This window comes from Megalobrama amblycephala, linkage group LG4 (genome assembly GCF_018812025.1).
Source record: "Megalobrama amblycephala isolate DHTTF-2021 linkage group LG4, ASM1881202v1, whole genome shotgun sequence".
NCBI lineage: Eukaryota > Metazoa > Chordata > Actinopteri > Cypriniformes > Xenocyprididae > Megalobrama > Megalobrama amblycephala.
Genome location: NC_063047.1, coordinates 55,233,468 through 55,247,000, shown reverse-complemented (window position 1 = coordinate 55,247,000; position 13,533 = coordinate 55,233,468).

Below are 13,533 nucleotides of genomic sequence, written 5' to 3'. Positions count from 1 at the left end.
TGATCTAAGATCAGCTCTGCTCTTGTGCTTTAGCAGCAAATATTTGGTTTAATTAGTGAAGCTGATGAAAAGTAGCCTGTCCTTGTCATAGAGATATTGTGATGCTGCAGAAGTAGATGTCAATTATGTTGATATTTTAAGGTGACATGTAATTTTGTATGTTAGAATACTTTATCCAATCCCAGTTTTTTCCCAGCTAAATCAATATCTGTTTGAATCAAGAAAAATATCATTTTCACCTCATTGACCACTGACACATTTACAGTAACAGCAGAATGTTTACTTTGGGGCCATTTTTAGCTTTTTATCATAAATGCAAACCCATTCTGTTTAATGGCACTTTCAAAGTTTCTAAATTATATTACCTTGAAAGACAAGGTAAGAATGGAAGAAGTATTAAAAAAATGCACTCCTTTCTTTTTTCTTTGTTATGCATAAATGTTGTCTTGAAATGGTGCCCAACTTCCAAGGCAAGTTCTTTAACAGTTGACTAATGTCACACTTGATCTCACTCTATCCATTCATAGATGCAGCGGTCTGCCTTTCTCAGATTCCACAGTAATGATATTCTTATCAATCATGTGGGAGATGTTAGAGCTTTAGTCCTCACTCTCCCACCTGCTGAGACTTAATCTCAGCCGAGACACAGTTTCAGAGTCCTCTTATGAACACCAAGTCTAGTGTCAAGTATTGACTAGACTGTGAATAGAGGTGAGTGCATGAGGGGTGTCTAACCTCTCACCAGCTGCTTGGCTGTTCAATCGGTTTGGTCTCCGTAACACCCTGGGGTAGCAATAATGCAACAGCAGCTTATCCCAATCAATACCTTCATCTCACTTTTGGGGGCTTTACTGCAGAGTCTCCAGAGTGCAGTCGTCTGTTTGCAAGCACAATTATGAACATGTTTGATCTGTTTTTGATGCCAGGGGGTTGCTGGGAAAACATTTGCTAAACAAAACTGTGCACTCATACGGTTATGTATTGAACTATTTGACTTGTGTGAAGAACGTTCTAAAAAAAAATTCTTAGATCATCTAAATAAATCTGAAAAAAAAAAAAAAAAAAAACATTTTAGGTTTTTATGTTTGCTTATAAATTTACTTCTTTCAGGAACACTGTGATACTGTACGATCAAGTTCTATGTGTTAAAGGGTTAGTTCATCCAAAAGTGAAAATTCTGCCATCTTTTACTCACCCTCATGTCGTTCCAAACCCTTCAGACTTTTGTTTTTCTTTGAAACACTGAGACATTTCAATGAAATCTACAAGATTTCTGTCCCTCCATTACAGTCAACACAACTACTACTTTGACACTATACACAAAGTTCATATAGAGAACATTAAACTAATCCATATGGTTCAGTCCAGTTTTTCTGAAGAGAAATGATCGCTTTACATGATGGTGTTATTAAGGCTTTTATTTACATATCAACATTCATCAACGCACACATTAGTTATAGTAAATGGAAGCTCAAGCATGCTTGCCTGACTTGCAAGAACCAATGAGATTCATTCTCATGTGTCAAGCAGCACGTTTGAGCTTCTGTTTGTGTTCACTGATCAGTGTTTATATTTGAATAAAAGCCTAAATTAAATCTGTTCATCATGTAAAGTGATCGAGTTTTCTTTTCAGAAAATTTGGTCTAAACCGCTCAATTCATGGATTAGTTTTATGATCTCTTTATAAGCTTTTTGAAGCGACAGAGTGGGATTTGGATAGCTATGGAGGGAGATAAATATCTAAGATTTCATTAAATTATCTTAATTTGTGTTTCGAAGATGAACAATAGTCTTACGGTTTGGAACAACATGAGGGTGAGTAATTGATGACATTTATTTCATTTTTGGGTGAACTAACCCTTTAATGAACTATGTATGATTAACTACATTTTTAACAGCATTTAATAGTGTTCATTTATAAATAAACTATAGTTCATTGTTTGTTCGTGATGCATTTAGTTAACATACATTTTTTCATGTTAAAAATTTAAAAAATTAACATTAATCCAGATTAATGAATTCAATAGAATATTGTACATTGTTAATTCACGTTAACTTTTGTGTCAACTAATGTTCAAATATACAATCTTATTATAAAGTGCTACATGATACACAAGTAATGCAGCTTTCCTACTTTGATATACTGATCTAAGTTGAACCCACAAGCAGAGCAGGTGAGTTGGATTAATGCATTTTTTGAGTTATGCTGATAAAAAGGTTTTGTGGTTCAGTCCCATTCACCCTCCTCTCAGCATGCACTAGAACATGAATAATTCATATGGTTGCATTGTTTGTGTCACGATTCCTTTCACTTCCTGGACTCCAATTCCCATAATCCTCCCTGCCAGTCACCTGCACACACTCCACACTAATCACTAATCACCACACCCAGCTGCAGCACATTAACCAGACTATAAAAGACTCTCATTCACCACACATCATTGAATCACTTTCACCCTGTTCTTCAGAAATCCAACAGTGGCCTTAGATGTCTGTTTAGGATCATTGTCATGTTGGAAAAGTGCACGACGACCAAGGGCACGGAGTGATGGTAGCATCTTCTCTTTCAGTATAGAGCAGTACTTCTGTGAATTCATGATGTCATCAATGAAAAGCAGCTCCCTGACACCAGCAGCACTCCCACATAAGGACACTGCCACCACGTTTCACTGTAGGCACCATGCATTTTTCTTTGTATTCCTCACCTTTGCGACGCCATACAGTTTTGAAGCCATCCGTTCCAAAAACATTTATCTTGGTCTCATCACTCCAGAGTATAGAGTCCCAGTAGTCTTCATCTTTGTCAGGAGACTTTGGCCCTGGCAAACTCTAAGTGGGCTTTTTTGTGCCTGGGCTTTAGGAGAGGCTTCTTTCGTGGACAGCACCCATGCATGCCATTCCTCTGCAGTGTACGGCGTATTGTGTCACGGGAAATAGTCACTCCAGTTTGGCTTTCTACTTTTTTAGATAACTGCAGTGAACTTGCATGCCGATTTTCTTCAACTCTTCTCATCAGAAGACGCTTCTGTCGAGGTGTTAACTTCCGAGGACAACCTGGACGTCTCTGTGAGATGGTTGCAGTTCCATCTTTTTAAAATGTTTGTACCACTTTTGCTACAGTATTCTGACTGATAAGTAAAGCTTTGCTGATCTTCTTGAAGCCTTCACCTTTCTGGTGTAAAGAAATTATTTTCTTTCTCAGGTCTTGTGACATTTCTCTTCCATGTGGTGCCATTGGTGACAGCATGAAATGGGAAAGGGTTTTAACACCCTTTTATAGTCAACTGTCTGCAGGTCACCTGTGTAATGAATAATTAGACTCACCTGTGGTTGAATTCTTGTTAAATTAGACATTTGTAGTCTAAAATTTAGCTTTGCTCTAGAGACTTTCAGTGGGGTGTACTCATTTTTGCATCACCCTAATTTGAGTAAAACTGAAAATTTTGTTCTCCTAAGTTATATTATTAACCTTACTTTCATGTTATAAGTTAAACAGATGTTATATAAAACTTAGTCTTGTCAGCATTTTGGAAATTGTTTTTGTGTTCATTGAGATATTGTTTAAAATGTTACTTTTCAAAGGGGATGTACTCATTTACGCTGAGCACTGTATACAGGAAATGAGAACAGTTTTATTTGTCTATATTATATTGAATTAAAATACAGTATGTGAACATGGATTAGGAGAGAAAACACATTAGGCAGACAGAATGCAACCGACGTGATGACGTCATGAATATGCTAATTGACGTATGACGTCATCTAGCGACATTTGGCGACTTTTTGGACAGGCTTTAGTTACATTCCTTTGAAAATAGTTGGCAACATTGCTCCAGGGACAGAACAATCTCATGCACTAAAAATGTCAGAAACTCTCCGTAGTGGTGTTCAGTTCAAACCAGAGTCTGAAAATGATGCCTACAGAGCCAGAGAATATGCTGCATGGAGATAGAACAGGTACAGTTTAGATTAACTGTGGTTATAACTCATGTTGTCATCTTGCTTTTATCCATTATTAGTACAAGCCTGTTGTACCGGACCCCGTCTGAATGATGGCCAAATGATGAGTTGATGAATTTTATGAAGTTTATTGGTCATCACACAAAACATGAAGCGTATATTTTCACTCCAGAAAATCACCATAAGAGCTGGATAAAACACAGTACAAGAAGTGCGCATTGAAATCTTTTATCTAAACTCTCTCTCCCTTGTATTATCATCAACATACACAGCAAATGACACAAAAACACTTGTTACAACTAACAGTAAACAAATATATACAGACTATATGCCTTTTCGGGGGTGCTTAATAAATTGGTGAACTTTACATCCGTAAAACATCTGTAATGGACTGTAATAAAATGCACGCTCTCCCATTCTGCCGTGACCAGTGTCCCAGAGAGGATCCATCCTTGAGTAATAACAACCAATGTTGCCAACTCTTCAAAGGAAAGTAGCCTACAAAAAAAAGCCTGCCCAAAAAGTCACTAAATGTCACTATATGACGTCTTACGAAATTAGCATATTCATGACATCATCACATCGGCTGCATTCTCTGCTAATCCATGCTCACATACTGTTTTTTAATACAATATAATATAATATAGCCAAATGTCAAATAAAGCTGCTCTCATATAAATATATGTATATATATAATATGTGTAAATTATATAAATTCAGAGAGTTTGGAAACTGGATGAACTAAAGCTCTGTGATAGTGAGTAATATAAGTGATAAGCACATAAGAAAAATGGACATCAAAATGGTCAAACTAAATTATTTAAATATAAAACAAAGAATAAGAAATAATGTTTGTTCCATGGCAACACTGTGTGCTCGTGTGTAGTTTGCTCATTCACGTCTGTCAGATGCCATGCACTCAACAGAATGTGCTGCTGATCCTCTCAGCCATTCACTTAACAGAGTAGATACTGAGAGAGGTGTGACGGCAGCGTTTCCCGCAAGACCTTGCGCTCACACTGCTGGTGACATTTGGAAAGTTACTGAAGTTTGTCCAAAAAGTTGCTAGATTTGTCGCTAGGCACTTTTTTGAAAAATAGTCGCTAAAAGGGTCTGAAAAGTCACTAAATCTAGCGACAAATTTGCTAAGTTGGCAGCACTGATAACAACCATGGTGTCCTCAGTGACTCAGATGGTGTTCGTTGGTACGTCCAACAACTGAATATTTGTAATGTGTTTTTTTGTTTGGTTTTGTTTTTTTGGCACAGACATTCCATATCACTAGTAAACAGAAATGGCAGACTCTGTGCTTCTCACTCAGGGTGGTATCTATGCTAACAGGGCAGAACGTCACCAGTCATGGGTGGGGTATCCCTAATTTTACGTAGGAGTAGGAGGAAATCTGGAACAGCATGTTCGGAGAGATTGATAATGATTTATGGGGATTATAAAAAAAAAAGTATTGGGTGGATTTTTACCATTATAGGCTGGCTGTTTACACACACTGTGGACACATCTGTGTTCAAATACCTTATAAAAGACAATTTTGCATAATAGGTCCTCTTTACGTCATGGTAGCTTGACATTTAAAGTTCAGTCAATTCTTTTACTTACAAAAACTAAGTGAATGTATTCAACTAAAAAAAAAAAACTATGCAAACTGTTTTTAGGTTCTGCAAACCTCTGATGTTTTGCAGTGTAATAAATATTCAGTTCATTACACACTGATCTGCTGTGAGATGTGCAAGTGTTCAGGGTGTATGTGCACATACTGTTCTTGACGCAATTGTTTATCTAAGCGTGTGAATGCTTCAGTGTGACATATTTGTGTGCGGGACGGGGTTTTGACTCAATCAACACAGCTTCTGATTGTGTTGGGCTGTGTAAAGAGGCCTCACCAAGTGGAAAATCATGGACGCTCAAGAGCTCTCCACACAAAAGCAGACAAAACACAACCCTAAGAGTGCCTTAGAGTGCCATGCAGGTCACATGTGACATCAGCCCAATAACAGTGCTTCCACATAACCTCTTTTCCTCCTCGCAGTGGGATGAAACAATCATAACCAATAAGAAATGCAAGTGTGTCCTTAATGGCTAAAGGCTCTTAAGGATTCAGGCATTTCCAGATGGGACTCAGCAGAGGACGGTCTACTGCGGTCTGTTGATGGTGTTTGACAAAGTCAAATGTGTTGCTGCATGTGTGTAAATATCGGAGATTTCAGCGAGACAATGGTAAGCCAATTACGGCAAACAAACTCCTGAGGCTGAGATGTAACGTAGGAACGCATAATGAGTCCACTAAAAAGCCATTTCTCTTGAAAATGGAATGACTCTTGTGAAACTGCTTCAGTTCAAGGATGAAAAGCCTTCCATTAATAGAGACAGATGGGAAATCTAAGGATGCTAGTCTGAGAAATACTGGTGGAGTGTTCGAAATAAGAGATACAGATCTAAAAAACTTAAGAAAGTAAATGGATTTCCATCCATTTTCATTTAATTGGCAAATATAAAAACAAACAAAGCCAGTAACAAACACTTCACATGCGCTGGTTTACAGAAAGTTCATGCGAGGTTTGATGGGATATGAATTATTATGATGATGATTATTAATATTATTATAAAAGCTGCACTGTAAAAAAAAACATTAATTTATGGTATTTAAACAGCTGTTGTTGCCAGACTTCTACCATAAAAAATACAATAGCAACATTTTAGGTTTTACGGATTTAACTTAAATTTGCAGTTAACTAAAAAAATGTTATTTATTAACTGATCAATAACTGTTAAAATACCAACCCAATGAAGTACTAATATCTGTCGTAAAACGTAATGTACATTACTGATAAGAAAAAACAAAGAAAAATCATTTCAATGAAAAAACACCAAATGTGGCCTGTTACACAGGGAATTCTGGGAATGGTGATTTACATTTTTTCTGTGTAAATTTAAAGATGACTTGTTCTTTTTCGCTTCCAAAAATTTAGCAGTATTTTGCTGTAAAATTACATGAAATGTCCATTAGATTTATTACAGTTACCATTAGCCAATTAACAGGTTTTTATTATAGCATTTTTACAGTCTTTTGCCATTAAAATTACGATAATTTTATACAGTGTGCCGAAACATCTTTCCATGTGATTTTCTCACTGTGGATTTGTGCATCCACAATATTTTTGCATTTTGCAACAGATGGTGGAAGAGAAGAAAGCGATGAAGAAAAGCGAGCCAGAGAAAGAGGGCGGGGGAGGGATTCGGGCACACCGAGGTCTCCTATGCCCCAGCCCCAAAAAGGAAACATGGGAGAAACATATGTAATTTTCACCACAGGGTCCTGGGTAATTGAGTCATTTAAAATACAGATACATAGATGAATAAAAGCTAAGGGGGAAGGTAATAAGACAGAAGAGTACCCTCCGGAGATCCAATTGACGATTTCTTACAAGAACGGAAACTGTTTTCTTTCTTTTCTTCCACAGAGCTTTTATGTGTTGTCATTTCAGCCGGATACCTACCTCAAGTAATTTTGTTTTCATTTGGCTTCTTTTGTAATGCTTTCCTTTAGTAAGAATGAAGGCAATTTGTCTCCGATGGCCTCTTGCCTTTTGAAGACAGATTTCACTTAGTGAATGCTAGTGAGATGTGGGTTTTTGTTCTGAAAGGAAATATTGCTTTTGGGACGTTTGTCTCCTCAGGAAGATTTGATAATTTACCAAATGACTCTGTAGCCCAGCATTGCCATTGTTGAGTTTATCTTTGAATGGCACTTCTTGATTCTAATGTCTTGCAGTTATTTGACTCTCTTCTGAGGTTTACAAAACTCACTTCTAATTCTCATGTAAAGCAATTCAAGTTATTTGAGAATCCTGTTGATAAAAGGGTTCATTTTCACTTCAAAGAGGTCACTCTCACAGACCGGTGAGTGTTGCCACTTTAGACCAACAATATGAAGAAGTTGCTTGCGTGTTTCATTTAACTTACAGCATAGTATTTTGTTTTTAAATTTACCTGTTCAGTGTGATGGCTAAATGCAACTACATCTGGGGTGTCAGGGACATTAAAGGATTAGTTCACTTTAACTGAAAATTACACCAAGATTTATTCACCCTCAAGCCATCCTAGGTGTATATGACTTTATTCTTTCTGATGAACACAATCAGAGTTATATTAATAAATATCCTGACGCATCCAAGCTTTGCTTTTGCTTGGAACGTAGTGTCAGTTACGCTTTTTTCATAAGGCGTAGGACGTAGTGTAAGCGTTTTTGAACTGCGAGAGGCATTACACTTTCTTCATAAGTTGAATACGGAAGGCGGTCTGGCGGAAGCTAGATATTTCACTTTATAACTTGTTAAATATGGATATTTTTTTTACACAAACACAGAAGAAGGCCTCATTTTTGGCTTTTGGCCTAAAAAAAGTCATCCCTTCAACACTTTATTATACACTGTGTTCCAAATTATTATACACATCGTTTTTTTCTAAACAGTCTGAATGAGTATGATTCTAAACAGTATGATTAAGGATTCTTTTATCCTCGACGATTATATTGCAATATGAATGTTATTACATGTGAAAGAACTGATAATGGCAACAGCTTTATTGTTATTTTGATATAAATCTGTCATGTGTGTTGCATGGACAGATCATTTTTCAAAAAAACTGAACACAATTTAAAAGAAAAAACTATTTACAGTTCAAGTTACATATAAATATATCAGCCCTTCTTTGAGATGGTTTTAACGCTGATCCATTGAACTTTCTGCCTGTATTTAATTTGAGGATGCCAGTATTGCCTCCCCGAGCTGCTCTTTTGAGGTATACTGCCGCCCACCCTCATAGATCTTCCTTTTAAGGATGCTCCACAGGTTCTCAATAGGATTGAGGTCAGTGGATGATGGTGGCCACATCATGATTTTTTCTCCTTTTAACCGTGGAGTCAATAGTGTATTTTGCAGCATGGGATGGTACATTGTCCTGCATTAAAATTATTTTCTTTCAGAACACATGGTTCTTCTTTTTATACCATGGCAGAAAATGGTCGGTTAGGAACTCCACATATCTTGGAGAGGTCATTTTGACACCCTCTTGCTGCCCTTTTAATAGCATTAATTTGTCTGACAGAAACGTTTCTTAATAAGCCTTTATCTGTCCTAATTCTTCTGTACTGTGAATCACTCACAGATCTTCCAACAGTTTAATAATTTCTAATCATTTTAGCGAAATATCAGTTTTCATGCCTTTTGCAAGACATTGTACTATTTCAGGCTTTTCATCTTCAGAAAGATCTTTTTTCCTGACCATATGAGAACTGTGACTGCTTAAATTGATATTTCACCTAAAAAAAGAAAAGAAAATTCTGTCATCATTTTCTCACACAGGGTTGTTCCAACCCTGTAAAAATTGTTTTCTTCTGCTGAAGACAATAAAAGATATTTTGAAGAACATGGGTAACCAAACAGTTGATGGGCCCCATTGACTTACATACTGTTTGGGTGAACTATCCCTTTAATAATGTGGAACAACACTTTTTTTTCACTTGCATAATAATTTGGTGTATAAAGATATAACACTATATTAAAGCTGTAAGCAGTGATGAAAGGGCCCTCACACCCAGGGCCACCACCACCTGGTAAGCCTTAGGAAAGCAGTGAATAGTGGGCGACATGCATGTAAGCGAGTAAATACAGGAAAAATATGGCGAAGTCATTTTGACGTGCCACACTTCCTGCTGCCAACAGGTGGTGCTTTGACTATTACTGAATATTGCCATGTAGATGTCTTCAGGCTAAGACTATATCAAGCGTGAAGTTTGGAGCAAATCGGACATTGTATGCCTGAATTACAACAACTTCCTGTTTCGTGGCATTAATTGCACACTTTAGCTCTTAGCCAAATGTTGCATAATGGTCACCGTGATTTTGTAAGACATGTTCCTGGATCAACATCTTTGTTTATCCTGGAACAACATTCCAATCAACCAGTCAGATTTGAGGGACAAGTTTACTGTTTATGTCAAGTTTAGGCTTGCAACCAGGGTTAGGTGCTTCTACATCAATGTTATTCACCTATCTTTCCCCTCTGATTTTAGGGATAAGTTATGGGTAGGATTATGTTTAGGGGTAGGAATATGGTTAAGACTAAATTTTCAGACTGGAATGTTGTTCCAGGATCAACAAATGTTGATACAGGAACATGTCTTACTTGGCAAAATCATGGTGACCGTTGCATAATTGAATGTGTTTCTAGCATGTTTGGTACTTCATGGCATATTTAAATGTGTGTCTGGGAGTGAATTACAGTGTAAAGCATGCCATTTCCTGTTGCCAACATTTGCACTATGACTAACTGAATATTGGCATATAGATATCATGGACTCTTATCAAACATGGGAAGTTTTTGCACCCAGGGACTTTTTTTGTAGATATTGGGCTGTTACATGTGTCTACTGAATTTCATACCTGTACGTGAAACGTAGCACGAAGGACGTTTAATTGAAATTTTGTAGGTGCCGCTATCAAGCCATTTTGCCACACCTGATTCTGAAACCCATATCAGATGTAAATTTTCACACTTCTGATGCGTGTGTAAAGTTTTATGGATTTTCGAGCATGTTTAGGCCCTCAAAAATGCATTTCGGAGAAGAAGAATTATTGACCGAGCAATTACAATAGGATACTCACACCATCGGTGCTTGGGCCCTAAATACACATTGTAATAGACATTAAAATCGAGATAACACATCATATTTAATAACATTATGATGTCATTTCAACAATATAATATTCAGGGCCATTATCAGGGAGGAAAATATAAGAATGTCTTTTATGATATAGTTTAGTCATTCGTTGGGCCCAGGAGAGATGAGGCACACCCATAAATTTTATCTCGGGGCTTGTGAATTTTAGCCATGAACCTGATAATGATATGACTTACCTACTTGTCTGATGTTGTAATTAGCAGAACAGCCCAGCCGTGAAAACAGAGACCATCATTTTCACCAGTAAGTGAAATCGCTCTTGGGCAGCTGTGACATCAGAGGGAGAAAGCAGGGAGTGGCTGATTTTTTTTTATTATTTTTTTGCTTGTAGGCCTATACTCTATATCAATTGACGAAGTATACCATGACACTTGTTTGTTTTCTGTGTAATAATTAGTTTTCCTTAATTAGTCCACTAGATGTAGAGGGGAGGAGCTGCAGCCTGTAAAAGCATGTTAATAGTGTTAGTAATTAGGTCTGGTAGCATACTGATGATAATAATGATGATGATAATGATGATGTAACTTTATTTTCAGACAAAGTCTGACTTGTATTGTCCTACTGCTTGTTTTGTAGATTTTTTTTTTAAGTGAACCACTATTTGCTCAAAGAAAGTTAGTCACCATATGTAACTTTTTTGCCATTGACTAGGTTTGGGAACTGAGAACTTAAATAAATAAATACTGAAACTGAATGTTAACTATTTGCAGTTTGTGCATGTGCATTCTCTACATTTTTTGAAAGATGTCAAATCTGCGGTTACTCCCTGTTGTATTAGAGCAGCGTTAACCAGTTTTCAGTCATTTAATGTCAAGGTAATAAAACAACATATAACAAAGTATAGTGTTATAAATGTACATGCGTTAAAAAAAAATAAAGACTCAATTTACAGTACAATGTTATTAACTGTGGAAATGTGTTGTTGATCTGTGAAAAGGGTCCATCAGTGGTGCAGCAACACCCCTACATTGCTAAACATTTGGCGCAACCGTAGTACTTCTGAATTTTTTTTTTTTTTTTTTTTTTTTTTTTTATGAGACAGTTCTTTTTAGTAAATGAAAAACATATGGCTCAAGCACTGTACTCTGACTCCTGAACAAATTACTCTTATGAGCTGGTTCTTTTTAGTTCATCAAAAACGAACAGCCAACCCCTGTAGTCCGATTCCCAAAAGAATGACTCTAATGAGTCAGTTCTTTTTAGTAAATCAAACACACAACCTATAGTGAGACAGAAATGAGTAGTTACTGCATATGGCAGCAGCATGTAGCTAACAATATGCACTTTGTCAGTAGTGTTTTCTGAATTTTGATGAGTAAAATATGTTGACAGATATTATATTACATTTAGGCCACCTCTAAAGAGAATTTGAAAAGTCATTACAAGAAAATTAAATATTATTGTCTCTATTATTTGGCAAATGGAACTGATAAATTCTTTATCCCATCACTACCTCTAACCACTGGTGCACCCTAACAGTCACATTCTGTTAACTACTGCATCTCACTCTCACTATGTAGATAAGTCATCACCATGCAAGAGAAGGTAATGCGATATTCCCCTCACCCTAACATTCGCACACACACACATGCCACTACAGTAAGAATGAATCTCTTATCTGTCTTATCGCCCCAATCAGTGCCATCTGGACCTACAGGCCAGGTGTGTGACCAGGGCAGGTCTTGGGTCACCTCTGTCACTCAGAGGGGTCAGAGGAGGAGATGCATTGAGCTCATTCACTTTGGTTCTGGGGGTTGGATTTCGGGCCGTTAAGGTGCAAGTCAGGCTTCCTCCATGAGGATCACCTATCAGACGCGCTGAGAAGGGTATTGTGTAGGTGAAAGTGAATTCCCTCCTCCAGAAATAGAAATTATAACGTAAGTTACTTGTTGCTGTGCGTTCTTAATTGGACATTCAAACCAGAGTAAATTGCAGGCTTTTTTCAACTCAGAATTGTCCATGGATTTTTAATCTGTAATATATGATGTATCATTTGAGATCCTGTTGCAGTTAAGTACATTGTACAAGATCAGAGAGAGCAACAAGCATATTTCATATCTCAAATGATACATCAAAGCGTTGAATAATTAGAAAGATTTATATTCATTATAAAGATGGTCATGGAGTTATAAGATTTTAATAATTTATTTGACTTTTCAAAATTTAGAAATTACACTTAAAATTAGGCTTAGTCAAATAAGCAACACTGTGAATTCAGGTTCTTCAAAGAAAAAAAAACTGTTGTTGAGAAGGCTTTCATTTTGGTGTTTTGGCCTGACAGCTACGGAATTTGTTTTTGTATTAAGTTTTTTAAGAAAGATAAGAAAGTAGATTAACTTACAATATTGTCCAATCTTATGTAAGTTTTATGTAAGTTTTGAGAAAATGCATTATATGACTTTGAAACAATCTTTTATTCATATTAGTTGATATTTTAGCTTTTTTTAAACATTTTTAAAAGGGGGGCTGTAACATTTAGCTGAACCCATAGAGGCATCTTTTGCAGGTCATATATGTTGAGATAAATGTCACAAGCCTAAATTGTAGAAGCTGTGAATTTAAAAAGGAAAGGGCTGCCACGTTAGCTAGAGTAATGACTCACCTGGAGGGTTTGAATGCTGGCATTCTCTGGCTAATTAAACCTTTATGACATTGATATGGACAGGTGGAAAGCAGTGTTTTCAGCTTCTCAGGGATGTCAGGGAATTATGCTTTCTTTGAACATGACTCATTAAGCATGACAATATACAGCTTTTCAACAATGAATGCAGGTATTTGCAGGTTTTGAAGTTTGAATGATTTAAAATACTCCACTT